This window comes from Strigops habroptila, chromosome 7, assembly GCF_004027225.2.
Source record: "Strigops habroptila isolate Jane chromosome 7, bStrHab1.2.pri, whole genome shotgun sequence".
Lineage (NCBI taxonomy): Eukaryota > Metazoa > Chordata > Aves > Psittaciformes > Psittacidae > Strigops > Strigops habroptila.
Window position 1 is genome coordinate 9,660,573 of NC_044283.2, and position 21,572 is coordinate 9,682,144.

General features: G+C 41.3%; 1 protein-coding gene across 1 annotated transcript in view; it reads left to right on the plus strand.

Annotated features, from left to right (window-relative positions):
• Positions 1-2,715: 2,715 nt before the first annotated feature.
• SH3BP2 (SH3 domain binding protein 2) overlaps positions 2,716-21,572 on the plus strand; it is a 39,585-nt gene continuing 20,728 nt past the window's right edge. The window contains exon 1 of the mRNA XM_030492799.1: positions 2,716-2,795. The gene's annotated coding sequence lies outside the window, so the exon portion shown is untranslated. The remainder of the gene's footprint in view (positions 2,796-21,572) is intronic.

Sequence of the window (21,572 nt, forward strand, 5' to 3'; positions counted from 1 at the left end):
AAGGCCGGGGCAAAGGCTGCTGCTGGCTGCAACTGAGAGACATGCTGTGGGAAAGTTTAAGAAACTTCATTTTCCTTAGGCTCTGCCAGCACAGTTATTCCCTTGTACTCAGAAACGATCCTTTTCTTTATCTAGAGACTCCTTCGAATCCAATAGTAGGTATTATTAACAGCATTGTATTTATGTTGTAAATCAATCCAAGATCACTAAATCCCGTTTGCAAACCAGCTTTTGCTAGTCTATTGTACTTAAAACACAGGGCTTCATTTCACAGGCCAGCCACTCTCTCCACTGTATTCAGAAGAGGGATTCTCTTTGCTATTTCATACCATCAGTTTCTGTGCATGACAAAGAAAAATACTCATAAATGACACTCAAAGGAAATATCACACCACCTTGATTTCTGACCACAGAAACTACTCTGATATCATTGTAAAGGTTGAAGGTTTTAAAACTAAAATTTTATCCAAATAAATCTACAGAATTAGGCAAAGATCAATGATTTGGGAATATTGCTTTATTAAGTGCTCTGTTTTTCAGCTACATTCTTGCTTCAAAGGTAAATGGAGTTAAAACTGACCACCTGTATCTCTCATAGCAGTGCTCTCACAGTAGCAATACCACTTCGTGTATCATCTTTACAAGACAAAAAAATGCATTCTGAGTTGCTGAGAATTTTTAAATACTTTTGAATTGATTTTTTCATATTTTTCTTCTGTATATTTTTAAATTTAATTTTGATTTTTCAATTTTCTGTTCATCTTATTTAAAAAAAAACTCACAAACTTTTTGACTTAGAAAAACCTGGGAATAAAAGGCAAACGGAGAAACAAGCAAATGTGACAATGAACAGAACTTCATCTTATAAAAGTTTGGAAGTCACCTTTTACAGCACTTTAAAATACTTTTCAACCATGTAACATCTCTTGGTGGTTACAGGTAAGCTTCGGAGTAATGGATCTAACTACCATGGATATGGGGAAAAAGCTGGTTAAAATGAGAGGTGAGGGTAGAGACAACCCAGTGTCTCTGGTGCAGCCAGCCTGGCTGGTGGGGCCCTGGGCTAACGCTGCAGTGGTAACAGCAGCAGGGCGTTGAAGCCCCCTGTCTACTTCATGGAGAACCAGCCTGTGTCCGTACGAGCTGGCTGTAACTTACTGCTGTGCCTTCCCCACAGCATGGCCACACAGTCCAGCCAGACCTTTAGCAGTGCCTCCACCTACTTCCCAATGGACATAGGACACTCACAAATGTTTTTCACCATTTGCAGATACCACAGAATACCAAGTTGGAAGGGACTTCAAGGATCGTTTGGTCCAACCTTTCTTGGCAAAGGGTGACCTAGACTAGATATCTCAGCACCCTGTCCCTGTCCCCATATCTTCCAGGCTGGGACCTGTGGCAGACAGATAAAACCCGAATCTACCAAGTCATGGGGCAGGTTCAGGCTGGACATTGGGAAAAAATTCTTTACAATGAGGGTGGTAAAACACTGGCACAGGTTGCCCAAAGAGGTGGTGGCTGTGCCATCCCTGGAGACATTCAAGGCCAGGCTGGGTGTGGTTCTGGGCAACCTGATCTAGAGATGACCCTGCTCATTGCAGGGGGGTTGGACTGAATGACCGTTGAAGGTTCCTTACAACCCAAACTGTTCTATGATTCTGTGTCCTCCAGGGCTGAAACTTTCATCCCTGCATTGACAGACCAGATACAGCAGCTGCCTCCAACAGGGTTCAGAAGGACCTGGGGTGCTGACTGATGGCTGCTGAACACGAGCAGCTTGTGCCCAGGCAGCCAAGGTGGCTGACAGCATCCTGGCCTGTATCAGTGATAGTGTGGCCAGCAGGGCCAGGGCAGTGATTGTCCCCCTGTACCGGGCCCTGGAGAGGCTGCACCTCGAATCCCATGTTCAATTCTGGGCACCTCACTGCAAGAAAGACATTGAGGTGCTAGGGCAGGGCCAGAGAAGGGCAACAGAGCTGGTGAAGGGTCCGGAGCACAAGTGTGATGAGGAACGGCTGAGAGACCTGGGGGGGTTTAGTCTGGAGAAGGCTCAGGGGGGACCTTATTGATATGACAAATACCTGAAAGGAGGATGGAGCGAGGTGGGGGTCGATCTCTTCTCCCAAGTAACAAGCGGTAGGACAAGAGGAAACGGCCTCAAGCTGCGGCAGGGGAGGTTTAGATTGGATATTAGGAGAAATGTCTTCACAGAGAGGGTGCTCAGGCATCGGAACAGGCTGCCCAGGGCAGTGATGGAGTCACTGTCCCTGAAAGTGTTCAAAAACCACGTGTAGATGAGGCTCTCAGTGACATGCGTTAGTGGTGGTCTTGGCACTCCTGGGGTAATGGTTGGACTTGATGATCTTAAAACTCTTTTCCAACCTGGTTGATTCCATGATTCATGGGGCTGCCCAGAGTTTTCTGCGCAGGCAGCGCTGTGCCGAGCGGTGGTACAGCTTCCAAACCTGACCCGGCCGGGCCCGGCACCCCTGGGCTCCAGCAGCCGCCGCTCCGGCACGGCCTCCTACAGCCCAACCCACTCCGCTCTCCCCCGGCGGCCTCCGCCCCACGGCAGCCAGAGCGGCACGGCGCTGGCTCGCCTGCCGGCAGCTCACACCACCGGCGGCAGGCACGGCGGGCGAGGGAGGCGGGCCCGGCCCGGCAGGTGAAGGAAGGGGCGGGCGCTGGGCGCGGTGACCGCTGCGGGGCCGGGCTGTGGAGCGGGGATGAGCGGCCGGCGTGGTGGCTGCTGCCCGCGGAGCTGAGCCGAGCCGAGCCGAGCCGCGGCTGAGGTAAGCGTCTCCTCACGGTGTTCCCGCTCCCCGCGCTGCCACCGCCCTCCCTCACATCGCCCCTCGCACCGGCCGTGTGGGGCCGGGAAGGGCCTCTCGAGTGTCCGCGTCCCCTCTTTCGTTTCCCTCTCCCGCCGCCTCAGCGCGGTGCCGCCTGGAAACGCCTCCCGTCGGCAGGGAAACTCCTTCCCCGGGCTCGGTCGGCGTCCCTCGGCTGCCGTGTGTCGCTGGGAGCGTAGGTAACCCCTGCCGCGGCTCCGTTCCCGCTGCTGTGAGGGAAACGGCGGGAAGACACCTCGTGTTTCTCCGTCCCGTGTGTTGACACCTTCATCTCGGTGCCGCGGGTGGGACGCGGTCAGTTTGGCAGTGTGAGTCCGTCCGTGTGAGAAGGAAAGGCTCTTCAGGGGGAGAAAAAAAGTGTAGGTGCATCCCTTCAAAGGGGACAAGATGAAAGGGCTGTGCTGTTCGCCCATTTATGCCTAGTTGCCGCTTTGGTGTTGAGCTGCGAGCGTCAGGAGTAATTTCCTAGCACGTTTCCAGTGGTAAGTATATGTTGAAGGATGAGGCAAGACTTTTTAGAGATGAAGTGCAGAGTACGAAGGCGTTTTTGACAGCATTTTCTTTACTGTTATCATCTTCTTCAAGCCCCTTCAATCCTGGGAGGCTGCTCATACTGGGCACATTGTGACTTCTGTGTAGGTTTGAAGTTCCTGTTCATCTGCAGGTGTAGGCTCTGTGCAAACTATGTACTCTGCTTCTTGTGTCAGCAGAGAGCAAGGACACCACGAGTGTTTATGGATCTTGTCAGCTTTTAGCCCTTAAGTGATCAGTGCAAATTTGTAACAACTGAACTATAGATCTTTAAGATCCCTTCCAACCCAAACCATTCAATGATTCTATGATACTCCTATCCAGAATGAATTGAGAAGGTGGATAAATGTTTCCCTTCCTACCATTCTGTCTGGTAAGACCTCTTTTCTTGGGTCTTGATGGTGGGAGCAAAGAACAGGTCAGTAGTGGGACTGAACCAGCCTTGTACCTTGTCTAACTTCATCATTACAGATAAGTAATGCTGCTCAGTGAATGTCAAAGAGCCTGTCCTGCTGGTGTATGCACTCTCGCTGGCCGGTGCACAGGCAGGACTTCAGTTTCCTGTGTGAAATTAGTTGCACTAAACTCGTATGTTTTCTACTGTGAAAAGCAGATTTCCACTTTCACTCTGCTCTTAGAGTCTTGGGGGTTATGCAACAAATATAGATCTGAATGATTATACACCTCTCCTGTTTATTTTTAGTTGTATTTGTACAGCAAATGTAGAGCTGGAGTCTGCGGTTTATTTTATTCATATACATCTTTCATGCTACAGCCTAAAGTAGAATTAACTTGTTAAGCCTAAAAGAAAAACAGCAAGTTTCTTTCCCTTCCTGTTACTGCATTTTGGAGCCATCTTGCTGTTGCAGTAGAGCTGATTAATAGATACCCCTTGCCAATATTCCATTGCTGAGAAGTCAGTACTGGGTCAGCTTAGTGGTGGGTTAAATGCTGTTTCCTGTTTGTAATTTTTTTGGTTTTAAATCTCCCAGCTCTCCATGAACTTCTCCACAAAGCATGACAAACTTAATGCTAAAACGTCCAGAAAACAAAGAGCTTCATTTAAAGTTATAAATGAGGGAGATGCAGAGACGCCAGTTCTGGAAAAGGTTTACAGTTTTCAGACCAGTAAGAATGAATGCACCAAGATAAATTCCTGCAGGCATCTCAGGGAGAGCTGTCTGAGTGAGAATTCCTGTGTTTGAGGCCAATCTGATCAGTTGACTGTGAATCTCTAAGCTCCCACAGGCAGATGAACCCCTTGTGCTTCTGAGACCAGATTTCCAATCTAATTTTGTTGTTAGAAACCTTAGCCTACAGAAATCCCCCCCAAAAAACAGGGTGTGTGTGTGTGAAAAGTCTCCTTCTCCAATTTCTTACCTAAGTGAACATGGAGCAGTCTCCTCTTCTCTAAAACTGACCAGGGCACCACTTTGGTAATGAATACTAAGTAGAAATGGAAATGCTTTAGGAACTGTTAACTTACTCTTTACAACACTGAAACACAAACATGGATGACCAAAAGGCACGTACATATTTGGCATTTTACCTGCAGGAGAAGTACTTTTGACACTCGAACGCCAGTGGCTTCATTGTTTGGTCTTTGTTAGTACATTTATTGCTATGCTTTACAATACCATAAGGTTGCAGTAATAGAGGGGTATGTGTTTTAACTTGACGACGTTGACTTAGTGTTGGTGCATCTTCCAGTCTGGTTGGCAGGAGATGTTAGACAACGGGTAACTTATGCTTTCATCAGATTATCCAGCAGTTTCATAAGTCATTTGGAATGTGCAGCCTTGCAAGTATTGTGTCAATTAATAGTTGCTGGCTTAAACCCCAATCTTAAAAGTACTTGCAGATGTAAGTAACCCTGTTATTTGTAAAACTGTTAGTTTGTATTACTGGAGGATTAGGATCTTGGCTTACTGCTTCTATCAGACCTTGCAGGAAAGTTCATACAAGCTCAGACTCTCAGCAGAATTGATGGATTCTGTAAACAATGGTGAGACTCATAACACCAGGGGACTTCCAGAGCAAAATTGGTTTCATTTAGATTAGAAAGTATTAGTTGATTGATACAATGATCCTTTCACAATGCATTTTCGTCTTCTGATGGAGATTTCTGAGGGAGGAGAGAAAATAGCCTCCTGTGTAGGTACTCCTTTATTGTGTAGCTAAGCATTCTTCTGGCCTTCTTTTAAGAATTTAAGAATTTATTCTGTGAAGGCATTTGCTGATGGCATTGCTACACATTTGCTTTTGAAGCTGTACTGCAGTGGAACAAACAGTGTCTGGAAAGGAATTGGGAATCTGGAAATCAGGGGACTCAAGGCAGCAGCAGAGGTAATCTGAGAGACACAGTGTATGTCTGTAAATATGATACTAAATGAATGTGCCTTTTTTATACTGCTATCACATGTACATATGGCACTGTCTATTCCTCTAATATTTACAAACCATTGCCAACTTTCTTATCTACTCATCTCATGCTAGAATGTCTAGGCAAGTTATGCTCTTTGCCGTATGTTGAGGAAATAATAGAAGATACTGAAGTTTTGATCAGTATAATCGTGCTAGGTATTGTTTTAAACTTGAAGGAGTTATTTATCATGCTACATCTTACAAGCAGATGTATTATCAGATTGCTTGCTTAACATGGATGACTGGACTGGACTTGCTTAACATAGATGACATATAACCAGAATTCTCAGTACACCGTGTTTTTTAAGACCAATATGCTGTATCCACGGTGCTTCTCCAAGACTTGTTTGAAGTTTTTTTTCAATCTCGCCTCTTCTCCATAAACTGTTATGTTGAATTTCTTATGTCTTTGTTAAAAAGAAAGGGGGTTGAAGAGTGCACATTTCATTTAACACATGCAGGAATCTGAAAACTATTTTTCCTGAGGTAAGGGATGAATTTTAAACAGGGCAACAGTGAGGAGAGAATGCAGAGACATGACTTCCTGTGGAAACAAACCTAAATGTTGTTCTCTGCCTATCCCAGCATACCAGCATAACTGAAATTATTTATTTTGCTTCATGCCAGCTCATTTCCAGTAATGACCAAGTTCATATCTCTTCCAAGGTATTGTTACTGCAGTAGTTACACGTATCTGAGTATCTTTGGCGGGAAGATACTTAAAGGTGATGTACAGTGCAGAGGAATTAGTCATCCACAAATCAGACCTTGGCAATACTTAAATTTTCATCAAACTTTGGGTTTAGGAGCAGAGCAGAGAATAGCTGGCATGCCTGTTGTAAGGATTCCTGTTTTTAAATGCCATGGCCACAGGCTGATTTAACCAGACTAATTCAGGGACACCTAATTTCTAGCTAGGGCTCTCTCTAAAGCAGTTCTGGCAAATCTTAGCTTTGTGGGAAGTGAACATATGATAGAATCATTGAATAGTTTGGGTTGGAAGGAACCGTCAAGGATCATCTAGTCCGACCTCCCTGCAGTGAGCAGGGACATCTTCAGCTAGACCAGGTTGCCCAGAACCACATCCAGCCTGGCCTTGAACGTAACCAGGGATGGGGCATCCATCACCTCTCTGGGCAACCTGTGCCAGTACTTTACCACCCTCAGTGTAAAGAATTTTTTCCTTGCATACTAGATATTCTTCAAAAACAGTTGTAAAGAGCTGAGCTAAATAGCTGGTGTGAAAGAAGCAAATCTTTGGCTAAGTTTAGGAATAACTGTGTGCTGAATTTTGTTGCCAAATTAATCTTCATATCTGTGGATGCCCAGAGGTAGGGAAAGCAGACCTTTGCTTCCTTACAGCTTTATCTTTCTGGGAAGGCCACAGGTAAAGCTCCAAGAAGGCTAGGGAGCTCCTATTTTCATCCTCTTTATGTTTGAGAATCCTCACTGGTTATGGTTTAAGCTTTCTGGATTCTTATTTTATTTACATTAAGTTATAATGTTGACTGACAAACTGTACATCATTAATCATGTGTTATCAGGATCACTTCCATCCTAATGCAACAGTAGGTACATTTGAATCATTAGGTCTGTTCTGTCTTCCAGGAAATGCATGTCTTTAATTCCCCCCATTCCCACCTCACTTTTCCAGTCTTAATTTGTCAAAGAAGGAACTTCCCAATTCAGGCTAACTTTGTATCTGTATGTTTCTAAAAGGTAAACACCTTTTCCATAGTTAAATGCAACCGCTCTACTGTAACTTATAAAAACATGGGGTTTTTTTTATCATTGTAGACCATTTCTTTGGATGTGTTAGGGCGGGAAGATGAGTTTTGGGTTCTGTTCTTTATACTATGACTGACTCTAATTTATGTAAGCGGTGATGCTGTATATTGTAATGTGCAAGCACTTAGGGATGACTCTGGTAATTCCTGATAATTCCAAATGGATTTAGGTGCCTACAGAGACTTTTACAGCATGGAAATGGTTTTCCCTCTCTCACAGAACATTTGGAAAACTTAATACATGCACATAGATTTGAGATCATGCTACAAAAACTTCAGAGTGGTCCATGTAAAGAGATTATGATTGTTGTTGCTGGATTGTTTGTTGCAGTAGTAGACACTGCAACAAAACTTCATTTACATGTACAGTATCATCTCCTCTTGACACGTGCGTGCACAAAGGAGTTCCAGACACTGCTGTAAAACATGGTTATGGGAGCGGTAACAATCTGAGGCCTTCAGGCAGAGATGGGGGTTTTGGTTTTTCTCCTTTCTGTGTCAAAATTGATGGTGCGACAGGAAGACTGGAGGTGGATCAACTATTTATCTTACCAATTATTTCAGGCTGTGCTGTGCAGCAATACCACAATATGCTTTTTGCATATATGGAGCGGTACCGCAGTGGTCCTCGAATTCAGGCATTGTATCAGTTTCAGTATAGTTTCAATGAGTTTAAAAGAAGAAACCCTACGCTGACGGACTAGTGCTTCTAGGCAGTGGCTGCTGATACGTAGAGCAGAGGAGAAGCAATATGTAGACCAGAAATTTACTAAAGGACCCAGTTCTTAGCATTGGCTATTAGAATTTTATGTTACAGTTCATCTCCTGTCTTACAGCTAATATTTGGAATTTCCTGGCTTAACACTGATTACTAAATTCCAGTAAAGTGATCAGTCCCAACTTGCTGTAGAAAAACAACCTGCATTTTGAAGTTTGAATGATATTCCTCATTCTTGCATCTGGCAATACTTGGAAAGAAAACGCTGGGAGCGGGCAATGGCAGCAGCGTGCATGTCTGGGACTGTTGCTACCTTGGAGGTCTGTCTTTGTCTAAGTGTTGGCTAGAGGGAGAGAGAGATGATGGGAAGTGCACTGCAAGACTCGTCATGAAAGGTGATTTGTGCATAAGACGTGACTAAAAGCTAAAGATTTTTCAGGAGTTTGAAGCATATCCAAATAAACAAGAGGAGAGAGAATAGCAGAAGGAGGTAGGAAGATTTAGGGTTCCTAGGTTTAGTGCTTGTGTGGTCAAAACCAACTAACCAAAGATACTGGGTGATGGAAATGTAGTCTGCATGTGTGGGGTTTCTCTCTATTTAGACAAGAATATGAATTTAGACTCTGCTTCAGTGACCTGAACTCCATTGTTACTGAGTGTAAATATACTTTTTCATTGTTCAGGATAGCCAGTGTGGAACTGCCAGCTGAACTGCATCTTTTGGTGTTATTCTGCCTTAACAGATAGAAATAAGGTCAGGTCTGGTTTAGTTGGCAGTCTTTCTATTTAAAGAACCATGAACCCGTGCTGTGCAATTTAATAATTAATCCTTAAAGAGAAGTAAGACTTAATTCTAAATATTCTCAAATTGAGATGACTTTAACTCCAGCTTAAGCTTGTATTAGCATTGAGGTTTTTCACTTCAAGATATGCAAAAACCCAAGAACCCTTGGAGGAGGGAAATCTTACTGAAAATGTCAGTTTTCACTTTCATGTTCAGTTCTTTTCCAGACAAATAAGTTTCCTGCTCTCCAGGAGAGCTTTACTCTGCAAAATCAGTCACTTAGATGTCTTTATCTTTATTTATGCAGCACTTCAGGGCAAGATTTCAGATCCCAAAACAGATTCTAGTAAGTGTAGAAGCATGTCTTACTAATTTTAATTTTTCATGTAATAACTGCTAAGTAACAAAAAAGGAAGAAGAGCAGCAGAAGTAGATAATGTTGTGAATACCTCAGTCTTGTCTGGTGAAATATAGCTTGTAAGACCAGAAAGAAAAAGTGGTTTGGTAGGAAGCTTTGTTTCCTTGTTCTACTTTTAACTTCAGCCACTGTAGTGACAGACATTAATCATCATTCTGGAAACAGTAATTTTTATAAATATCTGCATATTTTCCTGTTAATAAATAGTAGTCTGTTGAGGTGGGGAAAAAACTCATTTTGAGGTCAGAAGTCTCATGAACTCATGAATTTTGGGGGTTATACCATGTCAAACCTATAGAAGTAGAAACTAGATTTGACCTGTGATTTCTTTCCAATGTCTGCATGTAAATCTTATTCCAAGTTAGTGTCTCTGCGATGGTCGTTCATCTCATGTTTTATTAGCTCTATTACATTATTCTTCAAGACTTAACATACTTAACATTCTGACATGAGTTGAGGGACAATCTCTTTATTGGTATATTTGCAAAACGTGTTAAAACTCTTCTATAAAGTAAAAAGTTTTAGTTTAAATGCCACATCCTTAAATATTTCACCTCAGTCTACTTAGTTCCCCTTAACTTCAGCAGAAGTTGCTTGCATGCATCTAAGTGCTGAGGTTGGCATTCAAACCGGAATGTAGTTAACCTTGAGAGCTACTTCCTGCAACCAAGCAGCAGAGGCTTAAATTATTAGTCTCTAATCTTGTGAAACCCTACTAAAAAGAGTAATTCATTACCTTGATGTTGCTTAACAGTAATTCTATTACAACATGTCACATAATTGTTTGTTTCTTCTAGACCAAGCTGGAACTCTGAAGAGTTCAGTGTATTACAATTGCAAGACAGTTATTTCATCAAGTAAGAGCATCTCTTCACTCGGAGCACTGTGATCTTACTACAGAGATGCCATAAGTTGCTACAGAACATTGTTCTTTCATTACAAGCTCTTCCAAACCTTTTACGCAAACCTAGTCTATTTTGACCAAGTCTATGTACTGAAGTGAGCTTCTGGTATTTCCTTATACTAATGAAACTGGACACTTCAGATCCATAGGCTTGTGTAAGAAAGGTCACTTAACTTTTCTTTTTCATTGTTTTCTGTTTTTCCTGCATTGCAGGAGGAATTAGCATTTTTTCTACTTTATGTCCTGATAATGATGTAGAGAGAAATTTAGTACAAAGAAACCTGGGCTATGACCCTACAGGTCCTATTGACAGATGAAAGGCTTATAGTTAGCTAATTCAAAACTGATCTGTAAACTTGACTAATCAAGTTATCAAGTGCAGTGAGGCACTTCAAGCTGTGTTTGGGCAAAAGAGTGATCTGACTTGCACAACTGCTGAGCATCTGCAGTTGTTTATTGCCTGTAATCTGTCAGGCTTTAACATTCATGCTTTCCACTATAACTTTTCAGTCAGTCAATCAGACTCCACATTCATGCCAGGTAGGAATGTTTCCAAAGTACTGTGTGGTTTTGAAGGAGTGGAGTGGAGTGATATTTGTGTATGCAGACTTTTGTATGTGTTGTGCGGAGAAATATGCTTTCTGCTGTCAAAGTGGGCATACCACTTGTAGGAGCATGGGATAATCAATGGGACAATGTGCAGTCTCTGTTGTTTGGTGTCTAGGAGAGAGTACTTAGCTTTGACATCTAAAGGGAGACTTGCATTAGGACCGTAAATAAATGCATATACTCAACAGAACGCTAATCAGAAAGGGTTTTCTGAGAAGTCAAAACACCCATTGCAGCAGAGGCACACAAGTCTTGTTATATGATTAGTAGTTCTCTTCCCCCTAAAGAGCTGGAGGTAGAAAACTACCTTGAAGAATACTAATGGGGTTATATCCAACAGAATTTGATCCTGGGTTTAAGAGAACCCAAACAAATAACAAGATGATGCATGGTTTTCCTCAAATATGTTCCAGTCCCACCCTCAGTAAGCTTGTGTGGATACTCTTACTCAGGAGTAAATTAAGCATGGCAGATTGCTGGGATTATGCTAGATAAGTGTTTGATGTATGACCGTGCAGTGGGGGGAGGGAGGGAAGTTTGGAAGGGAAAGAGGAATATTTTAAATGTCCTCTTCATGTTTAAACTGGGAGAGCAGAGTTAAATAGCCAAACTATTCTCCATCCACTTAGAGAAGATTACTGTGTTTGTGGGAAGTGGTTATGGGAAGAACTTGTAGTTAAATCCTTTTTTTCCTCTGAGCTCCAAGTGAGTCACTTCCCTCCCCTCCAAAAAAGTGCCCTTATTTCTGTCCCTGGGCAAATAGCACAGCTGTTATAAAGAAGGTTGTAGTTCAGAAAGCCGCAGATCTAAGTGCCTGAAGAGGCAAATTGAAGCATTATCAGGGGAATGTGTGAATTTGCTGAGTCTCGCCTCTTCTGCTTTGAGGTGCAGATAACCTTTCTAATCATGATGGAAACAGTGCTGATAAGATGGAATACCGTATTTCCCAATGTACACAGTACTAGGTGATATCAAAGTGATTAAGTCCAGAAACTAGCTGTCACATTGGCACTATGCCTGCTGTGCCTCTGCTGCCAGACTGTTTCTCCACAGTCATGTCATCCTTGTTCCTGCAGCGGAGAGCAGTTGTGTTTCTCCTCCTCCGTGCTGGCTGGCAGCTCTTCTGCTTGGCAAAGCTGGCTGATGCTGTGTCTCATAGGTCCTAGAGGAATGACAGGAGTGCTGGGGGTAGAAGGATATCTTAGCAGAAGGGTGTCCCAGTGCAGTTCCCCAGCAAAATTGGTTTGGCAGGTGGTGAGAGATTAGTAACAAATCTGTTAATTACTGAAGAGGTACTAACCTGTGATCTAATGGGCTGCAACATTATCATCAGGCTACTTAATAATTACTCAGTAGGAGGAAGCTCACTGCTGGGCTGTTGAACTGGGAGCTAAGTCTCTGCTTCCAGAGTTGGTGATCGTACTTAAAGGAATGTGGCACTTGATTGATGGATTTTGTTTACTGAGAGAAAGCCAAGGGATTTGCAGAAGTATCTTTGCTAGGAAATGTGGCAAATGGAAGTCTGTGTTTTAAACTCTTCATTTGGCAACTTCATGCAATTCCCTTCCTTCCCAGAGTGTTCTTTTCCATTTTAAATAGCAAGGAGCAAATTAATTAGATGAGTGCTTCTAATTAATTCTTGCTTCTATGCCTGGGCCATTTCTACCTGTCTAATCAACGTACTGAGTAATTTGACTGCCACGTGTTACTCATTCCCTGTCATTTTTGTAGCCCTGAGAAGATGGTGAAACATGCATGGTGTAGTGATCTGGTAGGATTTTGCTCTAAATGCTCTTGCTGGTCTGTGTCAGTTATGTGGAAGAAATACATGTGACACATGAACTGGGAGTTGTGAAGTGTCATTGTTACCTTCTTGTGGAAACAAAAGTTGTGAGAAAGCTCTGTCTCCCACACAGTCTTTACCAATTGTAGCAGTGGGTATTGGCCAATCTTCCTTTCTTTTTTTAGTTTCTTATTGTTGGGGTTTTAGGTTTTTGAGCAGTTCATGGGTGAAGAGCAAATACAAGCTTGGACTGACACTCAGGCGTGAGCCCACATAAAAAGCAAATACAAACCTGGTGTGTTCCTAATCATCCTGTGCTAGGAAGACAATAAGCTATATCACTATTCATTATTTAACCCTAGTGTCCTATGGTCTGATGGTTTTACATTGCATATTTCAACATCGAAAAAGAAGAGGAAGCTTGTGCTAGAATGAAAAGGATTGAGGATAGTGTTCTGTAGAACAGCCAAAATACCAAAAAGGGTGGTGAGTCTTGGAAAATAGACTCCCTTGATTTTTTTTAACTGAATAGTTGCAACTCCAACAAAGTGGAGTGAAAAAATGATATAGAAAAAAAAAATATAATGTTCCAAATGAGCAAAAAAAATCAAGCTTAAGATTTCAAGGTATACAGTACATAGCAAGAACTCTTTCGAGATCAATTGTGTATACTTTAGTCTTAATACTTCGTAGTATTCTCTCTATCCTTCCTGATTTAAGGCTTACTTTTTTCACATGCAGTTGAGCTATAACTACTGCAGCCCTTGCACTTGTTATTTTTGGTTGTGCTGTGCCAGCTGCTGGTTCTCTGATAGACTGCAAAGGAGAGGAAGTGGCACTGGAGCAACTGAAGCAACAACAATGATTTTGTTGTTACTTCCCTGTTGCCCTTTTAAAGAGAGAAATAGAAAAAGTTTTTACTAACTGTTACTACAATTATAAATGTCTTAAGAGGTATGACTTAAAAAGTAGATATGTTTTATTATGTCTTGTGAACAATTTGATCTGTTCCTTTTTTAAAACAGGTCAACTGAAGGTTATTGAATCTGTAAGTTAATGCTTTTGCTACTTCTCTTTTTTTTTCTTCTTGTGGAGAGAATCCACATGAGATCCTTGAAATGAGGAACAATTGCTACTCTGAGATTTTACTACTTATTCTTGCTTAAATGCAAATGAAAATGGATGTACTTGTTTATACACTTAAAAAGATGTGGCACCATGTTCTAGTAATGTATAGTATTGTATACATACATACAATATAGTAATATAGTCATGTGGAAGGTATAGTAATGTAACTGCCGTCTGTTCTTTTGAGAAAAACAGCGGTAAATGCAAGACAAGTATTGTTAATCAAAATGCTTGTGTTTCTCTGGTGTGAGAAGACCTTTGCTGAGGTTCCTTCCAACCTGGTATTGTATGAATAATCAAACTGCTGCTTGTCATTTTCCTTTTCTTTTTGCAAGTGATTCTTTGGAGTAAACATCCTGCTTATCTCAGTGGTGTGTCTCCATTGGTTTATCACATAAGCCAAATGTGCTTTTGTGTTTATAGCAAAATCTTTGCTAACTTGTGATGATGCTAAATTTAGGAATCTTTTATAAAATTCTGTAGACAAAGTTTTTTCAAGTATGTAATGGGACGATTTTAGTTCGAGGCATCGGGACTGTTGGGTTCTGGATCTGCTGGAGATGTACCTGAGAGAAATTGAAAATGAACTCCATTATAATGTGGGAAATGTCTTTCATTAAAATAGTGGCTTACTAGTTAATGAACAACTGGAATGCATGAAAGATTGTCTGATACTTTGTGGAAGAGGAGAAGGCTTTTTGGACAGTGTAATGCACTTCTAACTCTTTCTAGTACACCTCTAAAGCTGAGCGTTCTTAAGTGCAGATTTTCAGATGATGGTAAGTGTATCAGGCTGTGTGGTTTCAAATGCTATGTAAGATGTCACAAATACCATTAAATGTTAAAAAGGTGTGCAGAAACAGCACTTACTTGAAGTTAGGCTTCTGTGGACCTTCCGTTTTGTGGTGCCGGTAACATGCAGCTGAATCAATGTGTCTGTGCTATGTATGAACTGCCATTTGGCTTGAGTCTGGGCGATCTGTCGCTGTATTTACTATACAAAGATGTCAGGTTTGATTACTAAGGTTGAAATGAGTAACCCCATTGACCCAAATTCCTGAATTTCCTTTGTGCAAGTGAAATCCAGTTTCAGCTCTTCATTGTCTACAAGTAACTCGTATTTAGAATGCCTTAAGGATATCTAGGGTGTGTATAGCAGGAAGATAAGCTGTAAATATTGTAAAAGCTTCTGCTGGAATTGTTATATGCTCATATGAATTCTGTGGAGAACCAAACCTTGGAAATGAAAGAACGCTATGCAGGCTTCTTGGACATAATGCCTGTTATGTGCACAGAACATAAAATCCTGGAAGTCACAAAGAGGAGCGCCCTTCTATCCTAACCAGTTCATCTCTGGAAAGAGCCTGGCTGCACTGTTTTGAAAGAGCTTTTCAAAGAAACCTTATGAGAAAGGTGCACAGAGGCAATGTATTCTTCATAGCTCATCTTGCTAAGATGATTAGAAGAGTTGCTGGAGTTTATAACATACACCATTTCTTTAGGAACTGTATATGTATGTGTTTTGATGTATATATGTGTGTGTGTGTTTGTTTATACTGTGTGTAATAAATAAAAGTAAGTTTTGGAGGTGAAAACTCAGTGAGGCCAGGACTGGGCCAAATGTTCTACGGACCAGCTTTCATGTGACCATAAGATTGGGAAGACTAGACAATGCTATTAGATATTTGAGAAAGGATTTGGGAAGAAGCAAGTTCTCTAGGATAGGATAGGTTAATACAATCCCAAGAAGCATCTTCAAATTAAAAGGGGGAGAGGAGGGGGAAATAATCTAACTGGAATGTAGAGTGTATGCAAAGAATTCCAGGCTTCTGCTAGATTCAGGCTTTGGCTGGAATTTGCATCCTTACATCTTTAATTAAAAAGTTGGTGGGGAGGAAATGGACATACCTTTTAAAGTGAATGTTCCACTTATGAGTCAATTACGAGACAATAGGAATAGCTGTATGGAGTCAGAGCTGAGGGTATAGAATCTTCTTCCAGCCTAAGAATTTGCAGCTCAGGGGCTTGCTGGTGTCATTCTGAAGTGCTAGAGACTGAGATCTTGGAATGTGAGATGGCTTTCTGAAATCCCAGTTTCTCAATCAGTGTGCACTAAGCTAGATGCATTATAGCACTTTTGGTTGGTGGGTTGGTTTGGGTTTTTTCCCTTCCTCTGAAATAGTGATGATCACCACTCTAGGACAGGTTTTGATTTACATGTGCAGTACCACTAAATCCATTCCCATTATCTTTAGTTTTCTGAGGTCTTTTTCCCAGTGTGAATGAGTTAACCCTTATAAAGGCTTTTACAAGAGTATACATCTTGACTTTCAAGACAGGTCAGAAAAGGAGCTGATTTGAGAAGAGTTAAGTGACCTGACGATCAGATGGAAAGTAAGAATCTAGACCTTGTCTTTTGGCTCTTTGCCTTTGACCTATCTCACTGTCATCTTTTATGAGATGATGTGCATTTTTTGTAGCTATTGTGAAACCTTTCTGCAAACTTAGTTGGCATGATGCCTGTGATACATTTGATTAGGCAAACCGTGACCTGTGTTGTACAGTAAGAACGTTGCTGGTCATGTCTTATAAAGTATTGCATGCGATTGTCTTCTGTACTTGAAAATAGACCTGCATAAACTCACTTTTGAATGCAGCTCAACAGTTTCAGAGGTGTAGGTCAATGTCAGGCTAATCCTTGCTGTTGGAGTTCATATAAACAAGATTTAAGGGGGAGTAAATGTTTCTTCTTTTGGTTGTATTTGTGAGGCAAGTAGTTATTTCCGTAAATGATAACATAAATTGGCATTGTCCAAACTGTCTTGTAGAAGCAGCTCATTGCATGTGATTATACATTTTTAGGGTTAAGTGATATGAAATCAAGGGTACCAGAGAGGGACTCTTCATCAGGGAATAGTAGTGATAGGACAAAGGGTAATGGGTTTAAACTTCAACAGGGGAAGTTCAAACTGTTTAAACTTCAACAGGTTAGATATAAGGAAGAAGTTCTTTACTATGAGGGTCGTGACACCCTGGAACAGGTTGCCCAGAGAAGTGGTAAATGCTCCATCCCTGGCAGTGTTCAAGGCCAGGCTGGACAGAACCTTGGGTGACATGGTCTCATGTGAGGTGTCCCTGCCCATGGCAGGGGGTTGGAACTGGATGATCTTAAGGTCCTTTCCAACCCAAACCATTCTACAATTCTATACATTACTGTTCCCTCTCATGTCCTCCAAACAAAAATTGTTTGGTAACTGCTTGTCTTTCTGGTGTAGCCTTACTGTGTACATTTGTTTTAATTTTAAAATGACCTAAAATCCCAACTACACGTGATCTGGTGGTTACAATTAAATTCAGCTTTTGTAGAAAGTAAGCAGGAGTTTGCAGAGATTCTTCTTTCTACTGCATGTTTACAAAAAGAAAAAAAAGTAGTATTTGCCTAAATGATGAAATATACAATAGCCTTAAATCCTGGTTGTTGCAATCCATGCTCCTACCTGTTTCAATCCTTTGATTTAATGTTTTGTGTGGTTAGAGTTGGGAGTGGCAAAATACTTATGCCTTACAACATCCCTTAGAGAAGTTCATATCTTGATTTAAAAAGGAACAGTCATTGGAACTGGAAAAAAGAAACCTTGTTTCTGGTACACCTACTTGCTTGCATGAGGTTTTGAGCACAAGGAGCTTCAAAGCTATTGGAGGTGGGGACTGTCCATTAGCAACGCAGCCCAGCTGAGCCTTCTAATTCTGTACGTTGCACTTGCATGCTCATTAGCTTATTTTGAGATTCTGGTTCCTAGTCAGACTTTCCAAGTATGAGAAGAGCAAACTCTGAGATGCTTCACTGCTTCATTACTTAAAAACCAGTACAGTCTACCACGTTGTACAGCGCTAAAGGATAAAGTGAGTCTTTGCGGTTACACTTTGTCTTTAAGCTGTATCACACAGTCTCTTTATAAGCAAAACGAAAATAGGAAATGTTTGTATTGTTTTGTTTTCCAAGGGTCGGCCAGAAGCTGAGCTTCCTCTTTCGTGCTGGCTGCAGCCGTTTGCCTCCAGAGGTTCATTTCCTTAGCTATAGGGTTACTATATACTGCAGCCCACCAGAAGAGGGACACGCAAGCTTGAAGGGCTCACAGATGGCAAGGCCAAATGCTTCCTCTAAACCAGGGCTTGCTGAACTTCTGCAGTATGCAATTATAGCTTGTTATTGGGGCCAGCAATAGAGTTTATACGTTTACGCTTTGCATTATTTTGCTGCTAGGCATTCAAAAGGACTTTCTAAGCTTTATGTGGTTTTGTTGTGGTTTAAAATCCTGCTGCAGTGTTGTTTTAAAATGGGTTATTTTCAGTAATTTTTCTGTTGGCTTGTATACACTCACATAAAATAGTCTCTTTAACTGGCAGTTGTAGTCTTGGACTTCAGTCGTGTTAGTTTTGTACAAGCACAGTGTACAATGAACCAGTGATGTTGTATGTCTTGCCAAAATGTGTTAGGACTAGAAATGGTAGAAAATGGTGAACATAAATGTAGGCCTCAAAGGTGAGGTTTTTGTCTGTCTTCTTTTTTTTCTCTTAGACTCTTGATGTTCTTTAAATTGATTTAAGTAAAATTCCAAGAAAACAGATCAAAATATTTCTTAACAACAGATTTAACTTTATATGGTGAGTTTGCTCATTAACTGGACCTGTCAGCTATGCCTTACGGTTAGTAATGGATATTTGACTCCCTTTTGCAAATGTCTAAAAGCCTTTCAGCTTAAATGCTTAAAGGTGTTTTGACATCTAAGGAGAAATTATTTTGTAGTCCAACAGTGCTTCCTAAATTATCAATTATTAGTGATAGAATTGTATGCAGTTCATCACAAACTAGCCTAGCAGTAAAATTGTTTAATATATCTCAGAATCGAAACTGCTGCCAAGGAAATAAATCACATGTGGAAACTCCCGCTTGAAGTGTCTATGTGTGTTTTGGGGAAACTTCCCTTGCAGCTGCCTGCAGCGCAAGTGTCAGCAGGAATAGGACTTTGGCAATCCTCTTTGTACTTCTGCTTTGAATAAGTTGCGTGACTTATTTAAACTAGGGTCTAGTTTAAATTGTTCTACAAGCACTGATTAAAGATATGTGGTAATCATAACCATAGCTGCATTTACAGTCTTTTTTCTACAGGGGCCTTATATATAGTTAACAGTTCCATACACTGTCCATCTGGTTTGGATAGTAAATGAGAATAGAAGTCTTGCCTTGGTAACACGTCTTTGGAATTTATTTTAAAGAAACATGATAAGCAGCAAAAACATTTAAGAACTTGCATTCCATTTGAAGTGTTACTTACACCAAGTGTTACTCATATGGTCTGACTAGCACAGGTTTGACAGCCGGTTATCTTGCTGGGTGAATGCTCCTATACAGTTTTGAGGGGCCTTTTGATTCAGCAGAAATCCCTTAAGCTTAACTAGAGAAGCTGCTCATAATAGAATTGTCAACATACAAAATTGATAACATCATAGAAAATTATGCTAGGATAGCTGTACCGATTTTAATTCAATCCTTATTTACATCAAGATAAAGCCTTAAGCTAGCCAATGCAAGGGAATCTGTTAAATTATAATGGTCTCCTATTAAGAGTTTGCAGAAGGTTCTTCTCTTCCAGCTGCACACTCTAATTTGAGGGGTTTTTACAAGGTATGCATACAGTGCAAATACCTCGTGACTCTACTTTGGCCTACAGACATTTGAGCAATATATGACATTAACCATATCCCAAATCAAAGTCGGTGTATCATCTCCTAGGACTTGTGCCAAGCTGTTGAAGCAATCGAGAGAAGTTACAACTTTGTTTTAAAGTTGATAGCCTCTTTCTCCAAAGTAAGGCTTATTTATTGCAGACCAGTGCTGGCTGCCTTTTATGAAGTTCCAAGCCAACAATATGTCCATAGATGTTCAGAGCTGAAGAGCAGTATATTTAAGGCCTATAAACAGAAACTCAGAAGCTTTTTAACCTGAAGTGCTTCTCAGTTTTAGATTGAATACATATTATCAAAGCTTCAGCTCCCTTTTTAAATACATATCAGTAAATAAGTAAAAATATTAAGGCTTCTTCAGCTCTTCCTGAGCCAGCTGAATAAGGCCATGATAGTTGAAGTTTAAAGAATAGGAATTCTTTTGGCATTTGGAAAGAGGTTTTCAGAAGTTCAGGCCTCGTTTCTCCCCTTTGTTGCTGATTTTTTTATCTATTTTAATTGTAATTCTGCAGGTCACCCAGCAGAAGTAATTCTGATGTGTGCTTATTGATGCTTTCCCAGGACTGCCTTACCTAGCAGAGGAAGGATTCAGGCAAGTAATGTACACTTGCTCTTGCAATCTGCAGTTATGGAGTATACACTCGACAAATACATCATACCTCAATATAGTGGATTTCTTTCCACTGTGATCTAGCATCTTAGGGCTAAACTAGTTTGGTAGAATTAATGAAGGAATAAAACTCATCATAAGCTACTCCTGATTCAAGCTTATTAAACTCAGTAAAACTTGAACAGAATGTGGCCTTTAATGCTTTACTATGCTGCAGGCTTTTATAGAAATATATAATGTATGAACTCTTAGGTTATTCTGAGCGGAACTTGACTGCTGAGCTGACTGCTTGCTGCAGCTGAAGAAAAGTGGTTTTCATGCTACTTCATTTTTTTTTTTCTATTGCTCTGTCAGTCTTTGTGCCTCGCCCGTTGCCATGATCTTTTTGTGCTGCTTTTATTTACAGTCCATTCTTGCAGTTTCCTGTCAATTGGTCTGCGAGAGGAAGCTCTCCGGCTGCACGGACAGCTCAACCTACAGCTAGACTAGTGAATTTATACTGGCAAGGACGGCATAGTGCTAGAGGTCTATTTTATTGCTCTCGCTTTCCATTATTAAAGATAAGTAGGATTGCTTTGAACCGGGAGCAAGAGCTGTTCCTAACAGTGGCAGAGATGGTTGGCTGACTTTCTCAGACAGTGGCCCTGCTGGAATGAAATCAAATGGTGGTTGCTGATACTTTGGTTCTTCCTTTTAAGGCTGTGTGAAACCTCATAATGTTAAAGAAATGAAGTAGCTCCTTTTGAGTGAAATTCTCCCAAGGTTAGCTTGGTGCAAGGCTCCTTCTCCGCACTGATTTTGTGGGGACAACTGAAGATTAGTGTTCTGAAAGCCATACACCAGAGTTCCTTGCAAAACAGAATTGTGCATTGTGAAGATGCATATATTTAATACTCTTCTGTTTCTATGACAGATGTCCATAAAGATCTCATGTCTCTTCAGTCTGTCTATTTGCAATTTTGACACACAACCATTCTTGTAGGTAGTTAAGGTATGGCGGCCGGAAGATATCGCGATGTACGGAAAGAGAGAGCCCCCCCCTAGGTACTCTCACAAGCCCCATAGCATGGAGAGGGGAATTGTGGGGCTAGGCTGGACAATACCATAAAAGGTAAAATTTGTTAACCTGCCCTTCTGATTGGGTCAGAACAGGTACTTCCGTGTGGCCGAAAGGTATAAAGCACCTGCTGTTGTTTAATAAAACACTATTTGGTCATCCTCCATATTGGTGTCTGTGATCTTCTAGCCCTAAGCCAGGGGTTGGCTTAGTTCTGCA